We start from the raw sequence: 14,039 nt of genomic DNA on the forward strand, positions 1-14,039 counted from the left end.
AGGCAGCTTGAGTCTGAGGTGAAACTCATCTTTTGTTTTTATTCCAGCTGTCAGGAAGGAGTAAGTTTCCAGCAGCTTTAGGTATGAGGCAGGAAACAACAAAAAAATTGAAATAAAAATAAAAAAGAACGCAGAAGAGGGCAATAGGAGTCAAGAGACAACGTTATGGGTTAGTAGAAGGACAATATGCAAGATGGGTGTGTGGGGGGGTGGGGGGTGGTGATGGTGTGGGGGGGTGTGTGTGTGCGCGCGCGCAGCACCAGCACTTTCCATAAGACTTAACTATATGCCAGAAATTGGCTTACTGTTGATCATGATAATTTGAGACATCAATGACCTGTATTCTCAGAGGACATTTAGTATCACTGTTCACTACACATGATGCCTAAATATCACTCCATGCCTTGAGGAATTATATGCCAAACTTAAGTAAAGTACTTTAGTGGTATATTCTTTGCATGCAGCTTTGATTGATACAGGTTTTATAACAGCTAATAGCACCTACTGGAAATGTTCTGGGATCAGTTTGTGCTGTATAATGGTTAGCTGTGGGAGCCAGGATTCTCAGCTTATTCTCTTTAAGTAAAACCCCAGAACATTAAGATTAAAGAAGAGCAGGAAAAGCACTGAAGAACTAGCACTACCAGCAAGGAGAAAATGTCAGAATTATATTTAAGACTCTCCAAGCAGCATTCAGGTTTTTATAACAGTCTTGATAATGATCTTACACTTACAGAGCATCTTTCATCCAGAAGGATTCATTTATGGGCTATATGCATACCATGGGAATAACTGTCCTCTCTTCTGCCAATTTACACAGTGAAATGCTGTTTACACCTCTGGAGGAAAATGTTGTGCTATGCAAATTGCTACCTCACAACCAGAATGGATTAGGACAGGCAGTGCCAAGTGCTACAACAGTCAAATACAAAACATAGTAGGGAATTTGAAAGAAACAGAACATAAATAATCAAAGCCACGTTCTGGTCAGGACACTGAGATTAACAGAGAAACTTCCAAATGTATCATGGTATTAGTCATCAAACTTTTGCTTTTAAATCTCCATTAGACCTTTTGGCTCTCATTTAGATTCTCTCAATGTATACTCATACAGGCTGCTCTCTAAAACATTAGCAACCAGTCAGCTGAGCCTGACAGAGCTGTTTCCAAAACTTTAAATAGTTATGTTATATATAATATATGGTAATTACTGGCTGTTTAATTGTACCCAATGTAGAGCAAGAAGGATTTTAAATCAAATAACATGAACAAAAAGCATTTATAGAATAACATTCATATTTAAAATGCATTAGGATAATTCTCACTAGGTCCAACAACCCTCTTTAATTCAATTTGTTTCTGACTTAGTCCCATCATCCTTATGTAAGTTGTTTTTTCTCATAAAGGTGGAAGAGAACAGGACTGCCCATTGAGATAACAGGAGCAAACTCAGGACTCCTGCAACAGAAAAAAGATAACATGAAAATGATATTGACTACAGTATTGTAATTAAGGCTGGCATAAATTTAACTTGTTAGGGTGCAGTGAGGCTTTGTGGGAATAGATATGGGCTGGGGCACTGACAGTGCCTTAAGCAGAGACTAAACTCCTTACTTTGTCACAGGGCGACCAACTCCATGGTAGATTGAGGCAAAAAGCCCAAACCCAGTTTGAACTCCTTTAACTCTGTTTCCATGAGGGGAAAATTCCCCATGAGGGGAAATTCCACTTTCATTCAACAAAGGGGAAGCAAAGCCACAACAAACCTTTTCTGGCCTTGGGTCCAAGCAACCCAGGGGCTATATTCTTACAACCAACCAACAACCAGCCAACCTACTTTACCTATAAAGGCCTGCCCCACAGGTTAGGAACTCAGGACAAGAGCAGAGAAAGAACTGTTCTTGCTATTATTTCAGCACAAAACTAGTCTACAGCACAATCCAGGTAAATAATATAACCATTTATATTTTCATTTAAGAGCACAGGTCAGGACAGTGAGGGAAAAGAGAGCATCTTCCTAAACCATCACTGTTCCCCTTGCCCTCAGATCTTCTTTTCGTGGTTTCCCTAATTAAAGAAGGACTTTTGTCACATCATCTTCCATTAGCTTAACAAGTCAGAGCAGTCAGCTCTCCTTTTGACACCAAACTGCTCAGGTGATCTTTAGACATCACTTACCAAAATGTACTTTCCAACAATTAAGCTTAATTCCGGGTTAACACAGAGTAAGATTTCCCCCTCTCTGGAATAGGAATAATACTAAATGGGGGAGTTTCCTAGTGCAAAAGTAGGTATTTCAAATGAAATTGGATGAAGGAGCCTTCCACCAGCCCTAGGCACAGGGGAGTCCATGGACAAAACTAAGAGTGGCAAGACTGAATTCAAATCTAGGTGCTTGCAGGGTGATGGCCAATCTCTGACACAAGGTCATAAGGCAGGGATCCATCCTTTATTAAATTTCAAATATTAAATATAATGCCTTACTATGATATTTCAACCCATTTAGTGTTGAGCCACTTGCTTCACTCATGAAGGATTTTTACTTGAAAAACACCTAAACTACAAATGGATCCAAATACCAGCCATGCAGACAAAGCACATATTACAAACAAGTAAACAACAAGCTCTTCTTGTGGGAAGAAAACAAATCCTCAATTCCTGGCAAGCAGGCAAACCACTATTCCTAGCAACCATGACTTCAGAACAACAATCTAAACTGATGAATCAGAATTTCTAATGACAGAAACAGAATTATACACAGCCCTCTACAAGGGTTTATAGGAGAAATTAAACATAACTACATTACCAGTTAACATGACAAATGCAGCTAAGCTAGAAAACACATTCTAAAAAATAGTAGCTAAAACAAATTGTAACAATGAAGATAGTTTTATCATTTTTAAAATTATTTTCATCCATCTGATTGCTCAAATTACTTTTTATTCCCTAGTAATATTGAGCTGAATTGGCTATTCAGCAATTTCAATACCATTAACTGCTAATGCTGAAATGGGGGTTTGTTTTCACATGAGGCAAGAAATGATTGACAGCCATGCCAGAGTTTGTATAGATTTTAGCACAGGCGAGACTGTTTGTTTATTCTCTGTGACTTTCCTCATTGTGGCTGGGCAAAACCACAGGTGGCACTAAGAGGAATTTATTTAGCAGGCAGAATTTCTTTCCTTTGTTTTTTTCTTGGTAGAAAAAGAAGGAATAGAAAAGTACCTACTAGTGACTGAATTTTCTTGGGAAAATGTGTTTGTTCTTGTTACAAGAGAAGGGGTACAGAATCTCTTTTAAACCAACAACTAGGGTGAGGGGGAAGATGAAACAAATGTACAGGCATTTCTTTGATATTGACAGAAACGTAAGCATGCATGGTATCAGATTAGGAGAACTGCATCCAGTTTCTTTAATTAAACAGACAAAAACATAACAAGATTCAGTGGCTGAAGAACAAAGCTAGAAAAATCTGAACAGGAAGAAAAATGCACATTTTAAATGAAGGTAATTAACTGCTGGAATATTTTACTGAAATGTGTTGGTAGATTCTTCAGCATCCCACTTGGATAGCTTTCTAAAAGATAAACCCTCAAACAACCATAATGTATTAGGCTTCACACTGAATAAGTGGGTAATATATCATGGCATCTGTTATTACACAGATATGAATGGATGTGCATAATGGTCTCTGCTGACCCTGAATGATCAAAAGCTTTAACCCAAACCAAATACACAAAAGAACAAGAAAACAATTTATGGATCCTTCTGCCAATTTCATTTATGCTGATTAGTATCTTACTGGATAATAAAATCTAACTGAAATAATTTCAAGGTATCACTAGTATGAGTAAGGCTGGAAAAATCAGAAACTTCCTGTTTTATGGAAATTAGATTTTGTAGTTATGCTGTCTTTCCATTTCTTCAGACTCAATGACTTTTGAAACTAATAAATAATTTAAAAAAAAAAAAAGACACTAAGTGTCTGAGAAATTAAATTATTGAGGCTCAGGGGCCAGGCGTATAATTTGCTTTTCCTCATTCCCAGCAAGAATCAACCTATTGAGATGTCTGGAGACTTACTACAAGAATGTGGTGTCTGGTCCTGGCAAGAAACCAGTCATGTTTCACAGATGCCCTGAATTTTGTTGGAGTACATGAAAACAGATAATTCAAATTACAAAGCCCATTTGGGTTTCAAAAGGCCTTTGGAAAGGCCACTCACCTAAGGTTTTTGAAGAGCCAAACTGCCATGGAATAATCTTATTATGGATACATAATTGCATAAAATACAAGAAAGAAAATGTAGGGGTAAACGGACATTTTTTCACAATTATAAAATTCATCACCGAATGTCCATCTGGATCTATACTAGGGGCTATTTTGTTCAACTTCATCACCAATTTTATAGAGAAAAGTGGACAGTAAAGTGACAAGGCTTGCTGCTGATGCTAAAATATTTGGGACAGAAGAAAACAAAAGCTGAATGGCAAGAGTTACAGAAGTACCTCACGATACAGAATGGCTAGCAATAAAATGACAGATGTGGGGGAAAACAATGCAATTCATTGTAAATATGCAGAGTCATAGCAAACCAGGTTTGATATAGTTTTGCAACCAAACCGGAATGACAGGCAGTGGAGAATTGTACTACCTGCAGATCCAGCCAGTGAGGCAGGACATTGGATCCTTTTGCCCATTTATGAAAAGATGAAGTCATTTCAGCCAGCAAGAGGTGGGATAGACTATCGCCTCCTGAAATGCTTTGTGTGGGCAGAAAAAAAGCTTGTCTGCTCACTTAATCTGTTTGCTTGTGATTAAAGGCTTGTCTCCATGCACACAAAGGAGCACAGAGGCACAGTGGCAGGCAGGGGAACCCAAATAACCTCATCAGAGGAACATGCCTCAGCTTCTCCAGAGCCGTCACAGGGAGAGGGATCAGCCTCTCCAGGATGTGGAGCCCCTCAGGATAAGCCAGTGGAAAACCTCCCCGGAACACCTTACAGGCTGAGGGAAGTTACTGCCTAGAGAGGTATGGGAATCATGGTGGGATGTAAGGGAAGAGCATTTTGGGATTCTAACAGACTTATGGGATGTTTGGGGTATGAATCAAAGGTGGAGAAAAGGAGGGATAAAGGTTGTCTGGGAAGGAACAAGCATGGAAAAATAGAGGGATAAAAGGGGCCAGTTGTAAATGCCTGCAACTGGAGTTGGACCTCAGGTTACAGGGACAACTGTAGAGACTGGAGGGGGTGAGGGGTCTAAGTGCTAGCAACTGGAGAGGGTACCACGAGTCATAAGAGCCCCTGTGTCTGGGGTGCCAGAAAAGGAGAGATCAGAGCATATGGGGGTCTAATTGCCAGCAACTGAAGTGAGGACCACAGATCACAGTGACCTGTGCGTCTGGGGTGCCAGTAACCACAAAGACCAGAGTGTGTGCGTATTTTATGGGTGCACATGTCATTGTATGATCATTAACTGAAGCTGGATTATCATGCAAATTGGATAAAGAGGCTTGGGAACCAGATATCAAAGCAGCCACAAGTCTGGGCCAGACACTGGAAAGACGAGGGTCTGACGGCTGCTGGAGGAATCTGGCAGTCCAAACCAGCTCCTGGAGAGGCTGTGAAATCTGTGGGTCAGCTGAGAGACTTGTCTGCATTTATATGTCTGTGCACAAGGCAAGTGGTGACAAGTGGATCCAGAGCCAGACACTGAACGGACTGACTGTCTACAGCCAGTTCCTGGAGGATCCATAGTGTGTCTCTCTGTGTGTGCATGGGTGTGTGTGTGCATGTACACAAGAGGGTCTGAGTAACAGCAACTGGAGTGGGGCTGCAAAGCCTCGGGGGCTTTTACATCCAGCTGACAGCAAGTGGGGAGAGTAGGAAATCCAGGAACCAGTTACTGGATAGAGTGGGTGTCTAAGGCCAGTTTCTGGATGGATCCATACTGTATATATGTGTGTATATAGAGAGAGGTATGTATATTTTTTATTAAAGGGCTTCACCCTGATCAGCCAGAGAGGGGAGCAGGATGAATCCATTGCTACTGTTTATGCTGTTTTCTGTTGGTGTTGATCTGCATGGCCCATCATTTGTGTATGTATATACGTACACAGTGTGCGGGTGTGTGTCTGCTGGGATTCAGGCTCAGTCTGACTGCTGGTTGCATGGGGGAACACAGAGCAGGAGCAGCCTTTCCCCTCCCAAGCTACCAGCTTGAGCAGCTAATAGCCTGCATGAGCATTCCGTATTTGCCCTCTTCTGTGTGGATGCAAAAGACACATGAAGGCCTTCCTGAAACATCTTTACACTTATCCACCAGTATGCTACAGGGCTTACCATGGCATCCTTTGTGCATAAAAGTTGTTAATCAATAAAGGACCATCTCTGAGCAAAACAAATCTGAAAACTACATTCGTCTAAATACATGTATATCTACAGCTTGTCAGACTGGCTTAGCTTTTCTTTTTATTCTCTTTACTATTCATGCCTGTTAACTTTGAAAATTTTTTTACTGCATTTAAGGAGATTAGATCCCAGTGGGAGATAATTTGCTTCACTTTCCTGGGATTTTTGTATTCACTTCATCCTATGGTTTCACTGATTGAACTGTCTTAACAGGAATTACTGCCTGATGCACTTGTTCCAGTATAGCAGCTCGTACCAAGCACTCTGCCAACTGTCACTCAAAGTAGTATAGAAATCCACTTATGTTCCTGCCTATGTAAACCAACAATCACAAAAATGACATTCTCTTGACAAAACTGTTACACCTTAAAAAACAGCAACTGAAAAATTTAGCTATACAATCAAACTTATTCTCTGTTGCAATGAAGTTCTTCCTCAATTACAGATTATTCCATTGACATCTAACACACAGCAGAATTCAGTCAAAATTTGAAATTTGCAGGTGAGTATCTATGTCAAAATAACAGATTAACATAGTAAATTTACTTTAATCATCCCATAACAAACCAAGCTGGATTTTTTTTTCAGAGTGAATGCTTCTTGCCATTTCTACTAAAAATAAAAGAATACCATACAAAATGTCATGCAGTTTCAAGGAGACTTTTCTTTTTGAAGAAGTAGGAGGTGGGAGAGTACTGAAAAGAGCAAACAAGCAAGCTGTTTGATCGAGAATGGAAACAGTGAAAAGTGGTTTCCTATGGATTTATGCTATAGGTTGAGCTCTATGTGGCTTCTCTCCTGTCTAATAAGGATTTTGTTTATGCTACATAATTCTCCTTAGACCATTAAAAGTGTCTTCCTCTTATATGTAGATGTATGTTTAAAAAAATGTATAGCAATTTACTAGATTTTTTATTTTTTCCTCTCTGCCAAACTGGCTGCAATTGCCCAGGAGGTTTGACATGCTATGCTTGTAGAGACAGAGGACTACATTATTTGAAGGTTGGTTGGTCTCTGTTTACAATAGTAAATTCAATTTCACAGATATTCTCCAACTTCCATATAGAGGGTATTTATAACATTTGATATAATTTATTTCTTATGTCTCTATTTTCAGAAAATACTTTCAGGAATTTCTTCTGTTTCGGGGAACACAACCATTGATGGAACATGAAGGATTTCTACTGCATGAACCACACATAAAAGATCCATAGATAGAGAGAGTACCACAGTTTTCATCTGGAGGAGGCCTTGCATGTAGCTAATGGCTTCTCTCTCTAGGAAGTTTAGGATTAAAGACTGGCAGGCTGTAGATGCTCAGTGCTTATTCTCAGGCACCTGCTGACACCATGATTACTTCACAGGCAAAACAAAGTAAGTCAGAAATAGCATCACTAGTATCATTAGATGGCCAGTGGTATACAGCTAGGCCCACCATCTGTGAGCGGGAGCATTCTCTGCAAGTGAGAACAAGGACAAAATAAGGAACTCTCTAAAATTAAATCTCTTAAATAACAAAGTGTTCTTCCCTATCCTGACGTAAGAAAAATGCTGTGCAAACTTGAAGTACCATGAATCAAAAAAGACAAGTTCTGTTGGGAGAGCAAGAAAAGCATTTCAACCTAACCATTCTCTCTCCCTTAAGGGGGAAAAAAAACCCCAAACCTAACACCAGATAAACAAAGGGCTGAAACTGTAACAATGTACTGAGCCTTCCTTGAGGCAGAGTGATGAAATGAAAACTACTGTCCAATTGAGGGTGCAGGTCAGAGATGGTAGGTTACACTCATTCCTTCCAGCTCCTACTCTAGGGAATACCATAAATAGCATAAATCACCTCTTTTCTTAGCCACTGGTCTGGAAACTTGCAGTTAATTAATTTTACTCCATTCAACATAAAGGTCTAGGACTGTATCCAAGTTTTTTTTAGTGAACATTCAGCATTAAATGCAGGCTTCCCAGGCTTAGCTAATAGTTTGTGACAATGATTGGCAGCTCCTTCCAAGGTCTCCACAGGTCACTCAGAATCACAGCCTGCCCCTGGTACCCCAGAGGGGGTCTTTTCCAGGCACCAGACTTTTGTAAATATTTCTTTCTTGGCCTTGCCCAACCATACAGTTCAATTCAGCATGAGTTGAATTTAACTGACCCTCACCTAGCAAAACCAGAGTCTAGGTACTTGAACAGGAAAACACTTAGAGCTGACACCTTTTTAGGAATAAATGACTACTAATTAAGCTACCCATACTGGAAGGGGAAAAGCTGTTTTCTTCTCTCCTCATCCTAAATGGAGTAAAACCCATGCTGCCTATTTTTTTTTTAGAGTTATCTACACTGCTAGGGTATGTGCCACTTTTATTTATTTCAGCTAACCATCTCCAGCCATGAATGCAAAATACCCATGATTCAGAGAGCACACAGACTGACTCCAAAGACTACTGGTTACAGCATACAGCTACAGAGAAGACAATTTATAAGCTGCAGCTTATGCTTCTTGAACAACCTGTGTATTCTGTGCAGTCAGGAGATTATAGAATAAATATATCAATGGGAACAAACTTAAAGAGTAAATCTTTGACAAAATAGATATAAAACTTCCAATTTGTTTACCAAACATAAGGTGCTCTTAACAGCAAAACTCTACAAAAGCACAACTGGCACAACTACTTTCTGGTTTGGGTGCATTTAAATGACTTCAACCTAGACAGAGCATACAGAAGAAGAGAACATTTTATGGTACAAATTACAGTGGAAATCAAAGTGGAAAGCTAACTAACTTAAGCCCTGATGCTGAAAGTACTTTACTCACACTTTCGTTTGCAAGACCAAGGTATTAGCCGCAGTGTGAAAAAACTGTCAGGAGTCCTGTATCTGAAAACTGGATGAAATGGTTCTTACAATATGGAACCAGAAACCAAGGGTTCTGTCAAACGGTAGTGACAACCCTAAAATTCTCCACATGCAATTCTGAAAATGAAAGGTTGATTTATAAAACCTAGTAAAATTCTATGTCTAACATAGCTTTGACTGCAACTCGGGGAGAAAATGAGAGTTTACAGCTTTTGTAAGAAGGGGCTAGTGACTCACAGTGATTACAAAGATGCTCTGAGGCTATGCAGGGTGGAAATCAGGAGGTCTAAAGCCCAGCTGGAAATTAATCTGGCCTCAGCAATCAAGGACAACAAGAAATGTTTCTATAAGTATGTGAGCAGCAAAAGAAAGACCAGAGAGAGCCTCCATCCCCTGCTAGACACAGGAGGAAACATGGTAACAAGTGATGAGGAAAAGGCTCAGGTGCTTAATGCCTTCTTTGCCTCTGTCTTTAATAACAAGACTAGTACTGAGGGAATCCAGCCTCCTCAGCCAGAAGACAGAGACTGGGAGAATGACCCCCCCCTCATTCCAGTAGGAGATAATCAGTGACCTGCTGCATCACACAGACACACACAAGTCTATGGGACCAGATGGGATACACCCAAGGGTGCTGAAGGAGCTGGCTGGGTGCTCGCCAAGCCACTTTCCATCATTTACCAGCAGCCCTGGCTGACTGGGGAGGTCCCGACTGATTGGAAATTGGTCAATGTGACACCCGTATATAAGAAGGGTCGGAAGGATGATCCGGGAAATTACAGGTCTGTCAGCTTGACGTCGGTGCCCAGGAAACTGATGGAGCAGCTCATCCTGAGTACCATCATACAACACGTGCAGGACAACCAGATGATCAGGCCCAGTCAGCATGGGTTTATGAAAGGCAGGTCCTGCCTGACAAACCTGATCTCCTTCTATGACAGAGCGACCTGCTTATTGGATGAGGGAAAGGCTGTGGATGTTGTTTACCTTTGTAAGGTAAGTAAGGCCTTTGACACCGTTTCCCACAGCATTCTCCTGACAAAACTGGCTGCTCACGGCTTGGATGGGCACACGCTTTGCTGGGTAAAAAACTGTCTGGATGGCCGGGCCCAAAGGGTTGTGGTGAATGGAGTTAAATCCGGTTGGCGGCTGGTCACGAGTGGTGTCCCCCAGGGCTCGGTTTTGGGGTCACTCCTGTTTAACATCTTTATCGATGATCTTGACGAGGGGATCGAGTGCACCCTCAGTAAGTTTGCAGATGACACCAAGCTGGGTGGGAGTGTTGATCTGCTCGAGGGTAGGGAGGCTCTGCAGAGAGACCTGGACAGGCTGGAGCCATGGGCTGAGGCCAACTGGAGGAGTTTCCATGAGGCCAAATGCCAGGGGCTGCACTTGGGCCACGACAACCCCCAGCAGCGTTACAGGCTTGGGGAGGAGTGGCTGGAGAGCTGTCAGTCAGAGAGGGACCTGGGGGTGTGATTGACAGCCGGCTGAACAGGAGCCAGCAGTGTGCCCAGGGGGCCAAGAAGGCCAATGGCATCCTGGCTTGTGTCAGCAATAGCGTGGCCAGCAGGGACAGGGAAGGGATCTTACCCCTGTACTCGGCACTGGTGAGGCCACACCTCGATTCCTGTGTTCAGTTTTGGGCCCCTCACTACAAAAAGGACATTGAATTACTCGAGTGTGTCCAGAGAAGGGCAACGGAGCTGGTGCAGGGTCTAGAGCACAGGTCCTACGACGAGCAGCTAAGGGAACTGTGGGGGTTTAGTCTGGAGAAAAGGAGGCTGTGGGGAGATCTCATCGCCCTCTACAGCTACCTGAAAGGAGGTTGCAGAGAGCTGGGGATGAGTCTCTTTAACCAAGTAACAAGCAATAGGACAAGAGGGAATGGCCTCAAATTGCACCAGGGAAGGTTTAGACTGGGTATTAGGAAGCATTTCTTTCCAGAAGGGGTTGTTGGGTGTTGGAATGGGCTGCCCAGGGAGGTGGCGGAGTCCCCATCCCTGAAGGTGTTTAACAGTAGAGTCGACATAGAGCTGAGGGATATGGTGTAGTGGGGTACTGTCAGTGTTAGGTTAATGGTTGGACTGGATGATCTTCCATGTATTTTCCAACCTAGACTATTCTGTGATTCTGTGAAAACAACATTGTCTAGGTCTCTTTATGTGGCCTTCCTGGGTGACCAACCAATAGATTGAAGAGTTTAATATTATATAGAAAACCTACCTGTAAAATCAATCACAGTAAGCTCTGCACTGGAAAGTTCAGGGCAACGGTGAAGTAGCCAGCTATAACGCGTTCTTCTTGTGTTAACAGTCTAGTAAATATGCAGTTCTTTTCTGTGGTTCTTTCTTTAGATTAAAGATGCCTGACAAACACCTGCAGTAAGCCGTAAGTAAACATCACAATTTCATTGCTCCTGAAAAAAAAAACCAAAACACAAACAAAAGTAATGGAATATAAACTATGAAAATACAGTTTTCATTTTAGGTGACATAGGAAGCTATCTTTGTTACCTTCATGCTATAGCTCCAAGAGGAATGCCAGAGTTGTCAAGTCTTTTTTATTAAGTATTCAAATCAAGCATGAAACATGTTCCACACTACTCAGTGAAATGAGGAATAAGTCATTATGTTTAAGAGAAAGATAAATTAACTAAATCTGATTATCAGTGAAAGCAGAGAACAAGCAAACAAGAATTTGGAGTTACAATCTCCCCTCTGAAATGACCTCTGGCCAGATCTAGTGAAGTAGCCAAAGAAAGGTACAGATGTTCTAAACTACCTCTAGTCTGTTTGGAAGTAACACTTAAATTTTGTTTCTTATGGCTCCCCAAATTTTATGTGAAACAGAATTGTACTGATCATATATAATATATCCAGTGAACTGACCATATGTAATATATCCAGTGACTATACAATGCTGTTGATGGCAGAAACTAGGTCTTTCCTCCTCTACATTAGCATCTGAATTGTGCTCTGCCTGTCCCAATCAGCTTGAATAAGGCTGTGCTGTATCTCAGCCTTAATAGAAAGAGCCTGTGAATTTGGTTATAAGGATACTCTCCTGGAAAACGGACAAAATGGATTGCAACTCCCTTGAGGCTGAAGTTGAAGGGGATACAGGTTTCCTACTACATGACTAAATGGTAGCCTATTACATAAAGCAGAAGTGCTTCACCTGCAATTATAGAGCAACTGTAAAAGGTTCTAGTTTATAAATCCCAGATAAAGAAAAATCTCTACCATTCTGAAACACTGCACCAGATTTAGGGGTAGGGTGTGTTTCTAAGCATCCTCCTGTGTTTCCTACTGGCAAGCTTCCTTTCCCTCTGTACTGTCTCAGGATCCTAGGCATCAGCTCTGGTTCTGCATGCCACCAGGAACCAAATATGTAACTTATTAACGCCACCTCTTAACATTTCTTTGTTACACTCCTGAAAGTGGTGATTATGATTTCTACCCCACAAGAGTGCTAACCCTTAACTGGAGTGTAACTGAAGACTGAAAGAGACTTTTGCTTTCCTCAGAAGCCAGAAGCACAGTAGTACAAAGTACTATTATCATGCAGTGAAACAGCCGATTGCATCCCTCACACTTTTAGATGACCCACCATTTTATAGACCCTGATCCTAGCTGACCTGAAAGTATTGTATATTTAAAGACACAGAACCACTAGAGGGTTGCTCTTCATTCTTCTATGAATATAAAACCATACAAGAGTGGCTATATGTGGTGCACACATCAAAAATACTTTGTTGAATTTATGGAAATACCTGTCTATTGCGATGTACAATCTACCTGCTGATCTACACATTTCATATGGCTGGAAAGGATATTCATGATCTCTGTGAAAATGAATAATCTTTAAATCCTCGGGAAATTACTGAAAATGAAAGCCAGACAAAGATGTGCTGAACCTGGAGATACATTCTAGCTGTAGCAAGCAGCAACCAGGATGTATCCTTTTCATAGGTCAGTATTTTGGGGTAACCATTTTGGTGCTTAAGGCCAGGCAGGGATCAGTAGGCTTCCGTGGCAGGGCATCTCCTCACCCAGACTTCTGCCTGTGCACTGCAGCCCTCCACACAAAAATGCTCTTCACTGCTCTTCCAGCTCCCCATTGCCCGAGCCTGAACACAGGGGTCACATGCATTTGGTGTTTTGGGATGACGACACATGTCTGTCAGTGTCTTTGTTAAATCTGCGAAACTTTTCCATTTGTGACCCAATTCGCTCGGCTCTGTTAACACCCTAGCTATCTATTAAGCCTCTAGATACATTTGTTGTCTGCATCGAGGTATCAGACAACCCATTCATCTTTTAATTGACTGGTTTGTTGCATCCTGGAATACGTTGTTTACTGAAACGGGGAGAAAGCTCTAGGGAGAGAAATTAAGACATTAAATAGGTCAAGCTGATTGGATGAAGAAAATGCCGACCCACACTGAGGAAATTAATTGTTTTTTCCCCTCTCCCCTGACCTTAAATAACGTCCATTTTCTGGGAAATAGCACGGCAGCAGCGGCCCACCCCTGGGCTGTGCCTCCCGGGCCGCCACAGGCCGGGCAGGGCCCGCCGTCCCTCGGCGGCTGTGGAGCAGTCCCCGCGGGGAGGGGCCGGCTCCCCTCAGCAGCTGCCGGGCCTGGCGCGCAAGCCCCCGCCTGGGCGCTGTCACCCTTTCGGGACCGACCGACTAAAATGGCGCGTCGGCCGCTATGATCCCAGGCCACAGGAGCCGCCATCTCAGGCACCGCCGGGCCGGGGCCTCGGGCCG

At 42.2% G+C, this 14,039-nt stretch overlaps 1 long non-coding RNA gene across 2 annotated transcripts; it reads right to left on the reverse strand.

Annotated features, from left to right (window-relative positions):
• Window positions 1–1,376: 1,376 nt before the first annotated feature.
• Window positions 1,377–13,847, reverse strand: LOC113478422. Of its 2 annotated transcripts, XR_003398056.1 has the most exons (4): window positions 13,747–13,847; window positions 11,490–11,682; window positions 9,223–9,284; window positions 1,386–1,458 (listed from the first exon to the last, which is right to left on the reverse strand). It is a non-coding gene; the product is annotated as an uncharacterized LOC113478422 (long non-coding RNA). The 2 variants fall into 2 exon arrangements; XR_003398055.1 differs by lacking the exon at window positions 9,223–9,284 and having other exon boundaries at window positions 1,377–1,458.
• Between the last annotated feature and the right edge of the window lie 192 nt (window positions 13,848–14,039).

This window comes from Athene cunicularia (genome assembly GCF_003259725.1).
Source record: "Athene cunicularia isolate RWA chromosome 3 unlocalized genomic scaffold, athCun1 chr3_part1, whole genome shotgun sequence".
Classification (NCBI taxonomy): domain Eukaryota; kingdom Metazoa; phylum Chordata; class Aves; order Strigiformes; family Strigidae; genus Athene; species Athene cunicularia.